The sequence below is a fragment of the Cyprinus carpio genome, chromosome B9, assembly GCF_018340385.1.
Source record: "Cyprinus carpio isolate SPL01 chromosome B9, ASM1834038v1, whole genome shotgun sequence".
In the NCBI taxonomy this organism is placed as follows: Eukaryota; Metazoa; Chordata; class Actinopteri; order Cypriniformes; family Cyprinidae; genus Cyprinus; species Cyprinus carpio.
In genome coordinates, this window is record NC_056605.1 from 20,871,760 (window position 1) to 20,882,388 (window position 10,629).

Sequence of the window (10,629 nt, forward strand, 5' to 3'; positions counted from 1 at the left end):
TCAGAATGAAGGAGCATACCATTATTTCTCAGGAAAATAAATACAGTTTATTTAAAAAAAATAAATTCATAAAAAATAACAATAATGTGGGGAAAACACTGATAGAAACAACTATTTGTTTAACTGGATATTTGATTCACAGCTTTTTCTGAGATATAGGCCTTGTGACAACTTTTCCATGTGACAACAATCCCCAAAGTACCATGCTATCATCATGATCTGTTTAAGCATAAAACCTCTCATTATAAATCTTGACTATTTAAATAGCTTTTTTTGTTTTTGTATCTATTTCTTTTTAATAATATAAACAGTTGTTCATTAATGGACATTAACTGAAGTCTCATTCATGGCTTCATCCTCTCCTCTTGGCCCTCAAAACATCATGTTCAGTGTTTGTGATAAATTAGAGGTTATCCAATTAAGAAACCCAAAGGCTGACAGACATCTGTGTATTGCCCATTTAACCCTGTTTGTGTGTGTATGTGGTTGGCGTTTCGGGACGTCCTGCCACTGTGCCATAGCATCGTGGGTCCCACAGACAGATGGTGCCAGCTTCATTCTGAGATCATGTTCATGCCCTCCAAGAGATGCTATGCATTTACACAACACACACAAATCTTTGGCATCATACCAATGTATGTCAGTCACTGTTCAGGTCAAAACAGACGATATTATAAGCATAAGTATGAATGCACAGGCTCACACACACACACACACACACACACACACACACACAAGCTTACCAAGAAAGATTTGTCTGCTTAACCATAGCATGACAAGGACACAGTTAGAGTTTTAAGGTGAGTGGGGCTGTATATCTAGCCTGTGGAGCAAAGGACTCTGGGTAAAGGTGATAAGCCAATTTGCTACTCCTTGGGTTGGCTACTCTATAACCTTAATGTGTGTTCCCATAATGAAATTATAATTATTAGAATATTCAGAAAAAGCTCTCTCTTTTTTTTTACTAGCCAAAGATATACTTATAGAGGGAAAGTGTTTCTTCTTCTTCTTCTTCTTCTTCTTCTTCTTCTTCTTCTTCTTCTTCTTCTTCTTCTTCTTCTTCACTCAATTACCAGAAAATATTAAATTAAATATTAAATTCTTAGTCAGAACAATTGTGGCTGTTAAAATTAAAATAAAACAAACAGCAAATATAAAGTTTGCATTATTTGCCATCATTAAACATTACTGGCTGGTCCCTATGTAAGATTATAAACAGAGTCCTATGTCTTTCTGCATCACAGTAAATTTTGATGTAGTTTTGGAGTTGTAGGAGTGTGTGTGTGTGTGTGTCTGTGTCTGTGTGTGGATTTTCATGTCCATTGTTTCCAAAAAAAAAAAAAACTTTTTCTGTTAGCTCCAGACATATACAGATATGTATACATATATCAGATACATATACAGAAATGTATCTTTTGTTAGATAACAGAATAAAAGTGGACATTTTGCCCTCACACTTAAAGCCCATGCAAGATCTACCCAGCTGGTGCTAGCTAGATGTCATGTGAACTTTTATTTTATTTGTTTATTTATTTCACCAACACTAATTTTCACATTCTTAGTCATTTTCTTGTCCAAAAAGTATGAGGAGAGATGCAACAGGAAAGTTATTGATGCATTAGAGAGGCATTAGTGCTGTTTAACACTTGGCTGGTATATCTGGACACAGTTTTCTGTTTCTCCTTCCTCTGTCGCTCTTTCTCGCTTTCTCTCCCTTTCTATGCTGGCAGTGAGCCTAGCTTTGGCTGCAATAACGGCCACCTCCAGACCTCCGGCCCCTCCCTCAGGTCTCTCCTCCCCTCCCCTCGCAGACCCCATGCTGAGCCGGCTGTGTCGAGCTGTCAGCCCCCGGCTGCGGGCCGCTCCTGGGCTCCCGGTGTGGGTGTGTGTGCGTGTGTTGGGGCAGAGGGGTAACGGTCGGGTCCGTAGTGGCCGCTTATCTGCCCTGCCATCGCTGGGCGAGCGAGAGGACAGATTGGCCCTCCAGCTGTCCGACTGAAGGACTCGCAAGACCCCTTACTGAGGAAACCACATGCCCTGATACACAACACGCACATACACACACATATCTTATTGAGATCACCACATTCCCTGATACGTACACACACCAAGTCACCCTCAGCTGTAACATATGCATTTCAGCAGCACACTGACTGTACCATCCTGTGCCAAATGTGCCAAAGTACCCTCTTACCCATGAGGTTCAGAAAAACTGCTTTTTTTCAGTATGAAAGCATACAGCATACTTTATCAGTACTGCTCCAGTCTCATTTAACCACGCTGAGCTGAGTGCAGTAACCATTGTCATAACTAAAGCTGAAGGAGCCAAAGACAAACATTTTTTAGAGGAAACAAACAACTTAAACCAGCATAAGCTGACCAGATTGTAAAACCATCTTAAACCAGGCTATCACACCATCTTAGACTAGTTTAATTAGTCTTTTTCAGGAGGTACCTGAGTTGCCCCAACATATTTTTTAAAGTAATATACTTTAAAGTAATGTATTTTAAAGTAAATACCCTGGCTTGATGTGAGTAGATTCATCTTTTCTTTTTCTTCTACAGTTTATGTCACCATATATCATGACATTTGTCTCCTATTGCAGCAGACACACTAGTTCAGGAGGCCTGTTGTTGTCCAAAACATTAATAACCTCTGCACTCAGTACATAGACACATAATGAAGTGTGTTTTCTCAGTCAGGTTACAACACATTGGTCCCTACGTCCCAGTGCCACATATTATGAGAATTCCCAGTTAGGCTTCGTTACTCTATCTTACCTCCCCCACCCTCCAAACCTGGGACCAGCAATTCCCAAAACTGCCTGTTAGCTACAATATCAATGCACAGTTTTTCATTGGCCCCTGTTGGCTCTGGCTTGCTGACGTGTACATCTGTACACACACATCGAGTGAGCAAAAGAGAAATTAAGGTGATTATGTGTGCTATCTAAGACAATTAAAATTACAAAGTAAGTGTATACAGTAAGAAAGCTTAAATGAGATGGAGATGTGTTTGAATGTACATTTACAATTGTGTTTGTGGTGTGGCCCTCGGGACAGCCAGGCCGTCTTTAGGGCCTCTGGGGGCCAATGGTAGCAGGCTGCATGCTGTCTGTGTACGGTCTGTTCTCCAGATGTGACAGGGAGCAAATCCTTATGAGCACAATTAACCAGAGAAAGGGTGCGAATAAGACAATAAAGTCAAAGATGTATCTTTAGGATGTACAAGACATTCTGAAAGTTTCTGAAACAAGATTGAACCTTAGTTTGGCTGAAATTAAGACCAAAAAAATATGTATTTTGGGAAAAACTGGATAAGCTTGGACAAGAAGGAATGGTGCTTCCAGGTGTGGAGAGAACCAAGACGCAATTAACAAAGACACTGAAAATGCCCACTAATGAGAATACACCTAAATCTCAAGTGGGAAAGAGCAAGGGCAAACACTGCCCACTGGATTTGAGAGGTCGTCAAGGTGAATATCTCGGGAATACTTCCTCACCAGCCACTAGGAATCAAATATGATGTTCCATAACCTTCACAAAACTCAGCACGCTAAACTACCTTGTCTTTCCACAGCACATCTCCATCCAGATCCAGGGCTTCTTCCCATGACCTACTTCCCCCCTCGTGTGGTGCATTGTTGTGTGTTTGCGGCTGCTGAATGCACCCTTCTTTTGTGGCTATTTGTGAGACCAGGGGGTTAAGACCCTTGTGTTCTCCCCAGTCTCCAAAACAGGCCTCTAAACAACCGCAGCAACAATAACAACAAAAAAAGCAAACGTTGATGGCAGCCGAACTAGGAAGCGGGCCGTGACGGCATTGCGCCAACACAGTGCCGCCTTTGTCAGCACTCACATGCCGTATTGTGTGGCACGACATCATCGCCTCCCAGCAGCTGTTGCCGATGGAAACGAGCATGACTGTCAGCCGTGCTGGATTGTGTAATGTTTGGGCATCAGGCACGATGACTCAATGTGTGTGTGAGCTTAGATTGGGTGACCATTTTTGCCAAGGTTTGTCTGGTTTTTATGTCTCAGGACATATGCTGACATTCGTTCACATTTTGCAGTCTTAGGCCAGAAACATACTTTGTGCAAGTACCCAGACAACAAATGTACGTCTCTAAGATGTCTGTAAAAGAGTGCTTCATTCGGAAAGCATCTGTAGTTTTCCATACAATGGACGTCAATGGTAACCAAAACTGTTTGGTTACCAACATTCTTCAAAGTATCTTCATTTGTGTTCCACAGAAGAATGAAATTCAGAGAAGTTTTCAGACGGCATGAGAGTGAGTAAATGATGATAGTAGTTAGAAGTTTTGGGTGAACTATCACAAACACTTGGCCAACAAATGGTCTGGTGGAACATGATTGTACTTGGGTTGATCTGGTAATAATAAAGCTCAATATGAAACTCAAAATGTGCTTTATAAGTACTAATAAACAGCCAATATGCTAGTAATATGCATACTAATAAGCAGCTAGTTAATAGTAAGAATTGGTCCCTATACTAAAGTGCTACCAAAATGTTTTGATACATGAAGAAGAAAACTGATTTAAAAAAAGAAAATTTTTATGCTAATAAATGCTACAGTATATCGCTCCTTTTGGCCAAATCAGGCTAGCATAGCAAGAAGTGTCTATATTCATGTGCTTGTGTAGGGCATATTTCAGGCCCTTAAGCTGTTAGCCTGAAACATACTCTACACAAGTATGTGAATAAGACCTCTTCTAGCTGTAGTTAACTCTTTTAGTACTCTATATGTTGTATCCATAGCATTGCCTCAAGGGGTCCTATTGGTTGCATTGCCATAAACCGTCTTACAGTATGTCAGTTTTCTGTATCAGGTTAACTATTGTCATGACAGAGCAACAGTTTGAAGAGAATTTGTCTATGCAAGTCAGTGGTACCAAAGCGCTACCAAAGGTGTTTAATGGGCTTTCCTAACTGTCGCAATATAGCAAAGCTATAAAAGCTTTGTGTGAAGACACACAATTCCCTAGAATGTTATTGAACTGTATGCCATAGCATTATTGAGAGATTGGTCCTCACTGGAATAGACAAACCTATTAATTAAAATTGGGTGTACATCTGACCATGGTGAAATAAGGTGCATCATTGGAGTTTCAATGTATTGAGCATCACAGTTTGTCTAAAACAATATATGTGCTAATATCTACTGATGACCTTCATTCTATAGATGATAACATGCTTGAAAAACAATCAAATAAGTTGTAGTGTGACAGCTTTGCATACTTGCTTTGGATACTGGCATGTCATGAAATTGCATAAACCTTAACACCTATACTTTACATTCTTCTCTCCTTTAGATATCCCATGTTTTTTTGTCCTCCTTCCTCCATCCTTAATTGCCTATAAATGTCAGAGTCACTGAATCTCCAATGTTCTTCTACTAAATTAACCTATGTCCCCCTACACACACATAAACACACACACACACACACACAATTAGCTCTCTTGCGCTGACTCAGAGTTGTTCATTAGTACGGATAAACACCCGGAATTAGAGGTAAAGCACAAAACACACCTGACAACATTTATTTGAGCAGATCATCCTCCCCCTGCCCTCTGCCAGTGTGTGTGTGTGTGTGTGTGTGTGCTAAAGAGAGGAACAGAGAGTCACTTGGGAAATTAAGCCCAATGCATTCACTGTCTCACCTTGTTATTGTTGCTGTTGTTTGCATGCACAGTGGCAAGCTGACTGTTTTTCTGAACTTAGCTTTCCAAATATTGCCCTATTCACCACTCGGTGACCTCCCATGTTGGCAGTCTCATTTAACAGGTGCAATTTACTGCTGAAGCAACTTAAACACACACACAATCAAAAAAACTATTTTATCAAGTTGTTTAAATTGTCATGAGGGACCTATGGAATTACACAATGTCTATACTGCAACAGAGCGACATGATGTGTCAAAACAAGGATGTTCCATTCAATTTAATTTAATTTGAAAAACAGTTTTCTGTTGTGTAGTGTAAGTCTTGAACAAGGTGTATCAAATAGGGCCAGTTATTGCCAATTACCTTATGACTACCACGCTACCACATAGTGATACATGTCACAAATCGACACACTGCAGTGCATCGCAATTTCATAACTGCATTGAGGTTATAACTGCACCAAATAAAGGTTCCAATGGAGTATTAGTTGCAATCTCTCTTTTGTGGTTCACTTCACTTTTGTGTAATATCATGTCTCATAGAAGTGTCTCTGACCAAACTGAGGAACTCCAGTTTCAGAGTTTATACTTATTTTGGCAACTTGCTTCTTAATTAATTGAATTTTATAAAGATAAATTAACTCATAAATAGATATAACATTGATATGAAGCAGTTTTATCAGAGAATGAATTATAATACAGTATATAATTGTGTTGACACAGCCCTAATATCAAGACTTTAGATATATTTAAGCAACATTTTTAGTTACGTCAAAGCCACGATTTGATTATTGCTAGCTGTTGTGTCTTATTTTAAAATGCATTTGATTGGACAAAAATTAAAGACTGTTTCTCAAAGTTAATGAAAATGGAGTACACTAAAAATATCCTGCTAATTTGACTTATAAATTTTGGTTAAGTTAACTTAAATTTTTTATTATAATCAAACTGGCTGTACATGTTACTTTAAATCTAACTGAATCTTGTATAACTTTAAAATGAAGATGAAATTGGTTACATTAATGAGTTAAAGTAATAGAAAAACCTAGACTGCCACGACTAAGTGATCACATAATTTTTTTACACCGCAAAGTTATAAAACTCTATTTTGGGAAAAAACATACATTTCTACAGAAACTTTAGTGGAGATAAAGTGTGAAAGAAAGAAAGATGCAGGTGGTATCTTGTTTCCTAGGTGATGGCTGGTGCAGTCTGGGGGTTTCTTATCCTTTACACCCTGTTCACAGCTGTGTGTGTGAGAGAACCTGCTGGAAAAGACACACACACACAAACACAGCAATAATGAGCATCTTAGTGAAAGATGGCTCCATAAGCTGTAAGGACTGACAAACACGCTCTCTCTTCTTCTCACTCATGCTGTCTCTTCTCTGTCTTCTGTCACACAGTGGTGTCTCTCTTCTCCAATAGCGTTTCAATACTCTACTGTCACGACTGCTGTATGGGGACCAGATCTTATTGTGCCGGCTTAAGACACACACATTGAGAAAGAGGGTTTGTGTCAGAAGGAGAAACAGGGAGAGAGAGTGAGTTAGAAAGGAGAAAAGAGCCCAGCGGGTTCTCTATGATATCATTGCACAGAGAAGAGATGCGTTCCATTGTGATGAACTCTTGGCAGGAATACAATCTGAGATGTAATGCTTTGGGCCGGTCAGGTGTACGTGTGCCGGCGTGTGAGTGTGTGTGTGTGCGAGTCAGTCCGTCCTATAAACACAATGTTTGTACTGTGGGGGTTTGTTGACAGATGGTCAGGCTACTCGTAGCTGCTGTGGAACAGACCCGTCTTTGTATCAAAAGAAAGAGAGCGATTGTCATTCTGTAACACTTTCGCATCTATCTATCTATCTCTCCATCCATCGACACTCAAGTCCTTTACCAAGTTTTATGGCGATTATTGAATTAGAAATATTGGTTTTAAATGATCAGGTGAACAGACCCAAATCATGATTAAGATCTCTTTATTGTTTCTCTGATAGCAATGAGATTGATAGAGGTCTACAGGTTAAGTCTCCTGAAAAAAACAACAACAACAAAACAACCTCATGTGTCTCTTCTAGAGTTTCAGAAGATACACTACTATTCAAAACTTTAGGAATGGTAAGAATGTTTTTTTTTTTTTTTTATGATTTTGAAGAAAGTCTCTTATGCCCACCAAGACTATATTTATTTGAGAAAAAATAAAATAAAAATAAAAATAAAATTTCAGTCTTCAGTGTCACATTCTTCAGAAATCAATATACTGATTTGGTGCTCATGAAACATTTCATATTACAATGTTGAAAACAGTTCTGCTTAATTTCTTTCTTTCTTTTCTTTCTTTCTTTCTTTTTTTTGTTGGGGGGGGGGGGGCAGATTCTTTAATAAAAAGACAAGTAAATAGCAGTCTTCTGTAACATTATAAATGTCTTTACTGTCATTTTTAACAAATCAAAAAAAAATTACCAAAAAATATTAATAAAAAAAAAATAAATAAATAAAACAAATCTGAAAAAACTGACCCAAAGCTTTTGAAAACAATAGATTATCCCAACATTGCTCAGATTTGCCAAGATACCAAAATCTGCTATTAGTATTCTTAAATATTATTATGTAAATGTGATCTTTTTTTCTAATTTTGGTTGTTTCATGGCAATATTATTGGTCGCCGAGTAAACTTGTTACATTGATTTCAGCACGCGTGCAAAATCCATTTAACTGAATAAATTTTTATGTAAATGTGATCTTTTTTTTCAGTGCCTAAACAAGACACAATGTCTATATATTGTTTATTTCTATATTTTATAATTTCTGTTTTTTATAAATATAAAAACTGAATAAATTTTTGATAACACAATATTAATCATTCAAAGATAATGATTAAATTTCCAGGAATCTTTATCAAATCAACGTTTCCTCACTCACTTTGTAATATTTAGTGTTTGCGTGTGTTTCACACCTGTGTGAGACTCATGCTGTGCTACAAGCCTCCCTGTCCAGAGACACCACGGCAGTAAACAAGCATCAGTGTCCCTCAGCAGGAGAGGACAAACTGAGAGAGAAGGTGAGAAAGGGAGGGCAGAGATTCATTTTAGACAATGATATGTTAAATTAGTAAGAAGAAAATCAAATACATTATACTTGGCAACTTGTCTCGTCTTAAATCTCTCTTACTAGTTTGTTTGTACTTGCATACAGTCCAAATTAATACTCAAAAATCTATGTACTTTCTCATCACCAGCAAACAGTTTGATAGTTGAATATTTAAAAAAGTTTATTGCATTATTCACTTTTTTTTCAAACTGAGGGATGATGACATGCTGTCCATGGACAATAAGTTGTATTATACGGCAAACACTTATATAAAACAATATAGCTATAAATAACTGTAATAATGCTTTAAGTAAATATACATCTGCAGTACAAAAATAGGAGACAAAAGTACATAGTTAAAACAGGACATTTTAATTTTCTCTTCATCACCCTATCTCTTCTCTGTATTTAGAGTTCAAACTAGCAGCATCTCTCTGCGTCTCTCTCTCTCTTTCTCTCTGGTTTTGGGTTAACTCCAACTCTCTGACGCTGTCTGACAGTATGCAAATATATGCAAACGAGGCTGCAGTCAAGCCAAGCAGCACCTGCGGACCTGACCAGTCGAGACCAGTAGTGACCTGTGCGTGTGTGTGTGTGTATGTGTGTGTATGACCGTGCCCTTTCAACAGAGTGCATTTTTACACCACCCACTTTTCTCACTGCCCTCCGTAAGCATAAGGACATTTGTACACAGGCTGAATGAAATGACTTTATAATCAGCATGAGATATGTACAAAATAATAAAATCATCTGGAATTGAACTCCATTGAACTGAGGCAAACTAAAGTTGACTTCGTGATCAATAGCTGAATTCTGAATTACTTCATGCACTTTTTTAATGTATACTTTTTTAAATTTATATATTATATATATATTTATACGATACCATTCAGAAGTCTGGGGACAGTACTTTTTTCCAAGAAATTAATACTTTTATTCAGCAGGGCTTCAGTAAAATCATCAAAATTAATAGTAAAGATTTTTGCATTGTTAAAAGAAAATTCTAGGTGTTCAGTTTTCCACAAAAAGTATTAATCAACATAATTATTTTCAACACTGATAATAATAAAGAATGTTTCTTGAGCACCAAATCAGCATATTAGAATGATTTCTGAAGGATCATGTAACACTGAAGCCTAAAGTAATGACTGCTGAAAATTCAGCTTTGTATCACAGGTATTACGTTTTTTTGTTGTTTACTTTGTGCAAATTATTTAATTTCAGCTTTTTTTTTTTAATCAATAGTTTTAGTTTTACTTCAGAATGTGGCATGTGAAAAATTATGCACTATTAGAAATGTTGGAAAAACCACCATTTGTTAAATGGCAAGTCATTAATACACCTGCAGATTTTGGGCCGTTTATGAATTCTGCAGCACGGTGCGCTTTGATCCTGCATGCTGGTTTTGGCATTCTAGCAAGCTGGAGAGGAGAGGATCTGACCCCTCTCTCCCTCTTTCCCCTCATCTTTCTTTCTTTCCCTCCACTGTCCTTGTGCCGATGTGTCTTTAGGTTTGTGCTGGTCAGCACAACGTCTGTCCACCGTCTGGCTGAGTTCTGCTGTCAGTACAGTTCCAGAGGGTGTGTGTGTGTGCTGAGACTTGGCATAGTTGTCAGTGTTTCCCAAATGAGGAGAGGTGTGTATGTTTGGTTGGGGTTGTAGCATGGGGGAAAGCTGAGGTAAGGTGGCTCAAGTCCAGACCTTGTCTATAAATGACACAAACACTCGTGTCTCTCTTTCTCACACACACACACACACACACACACACACACACACACACACACAGAGCATTTGCCCTTCCCTGTCTCTGATCAGTGGCAGAGTGCACAAGGGAGAAGGAAGAGGGCATGACAGCAT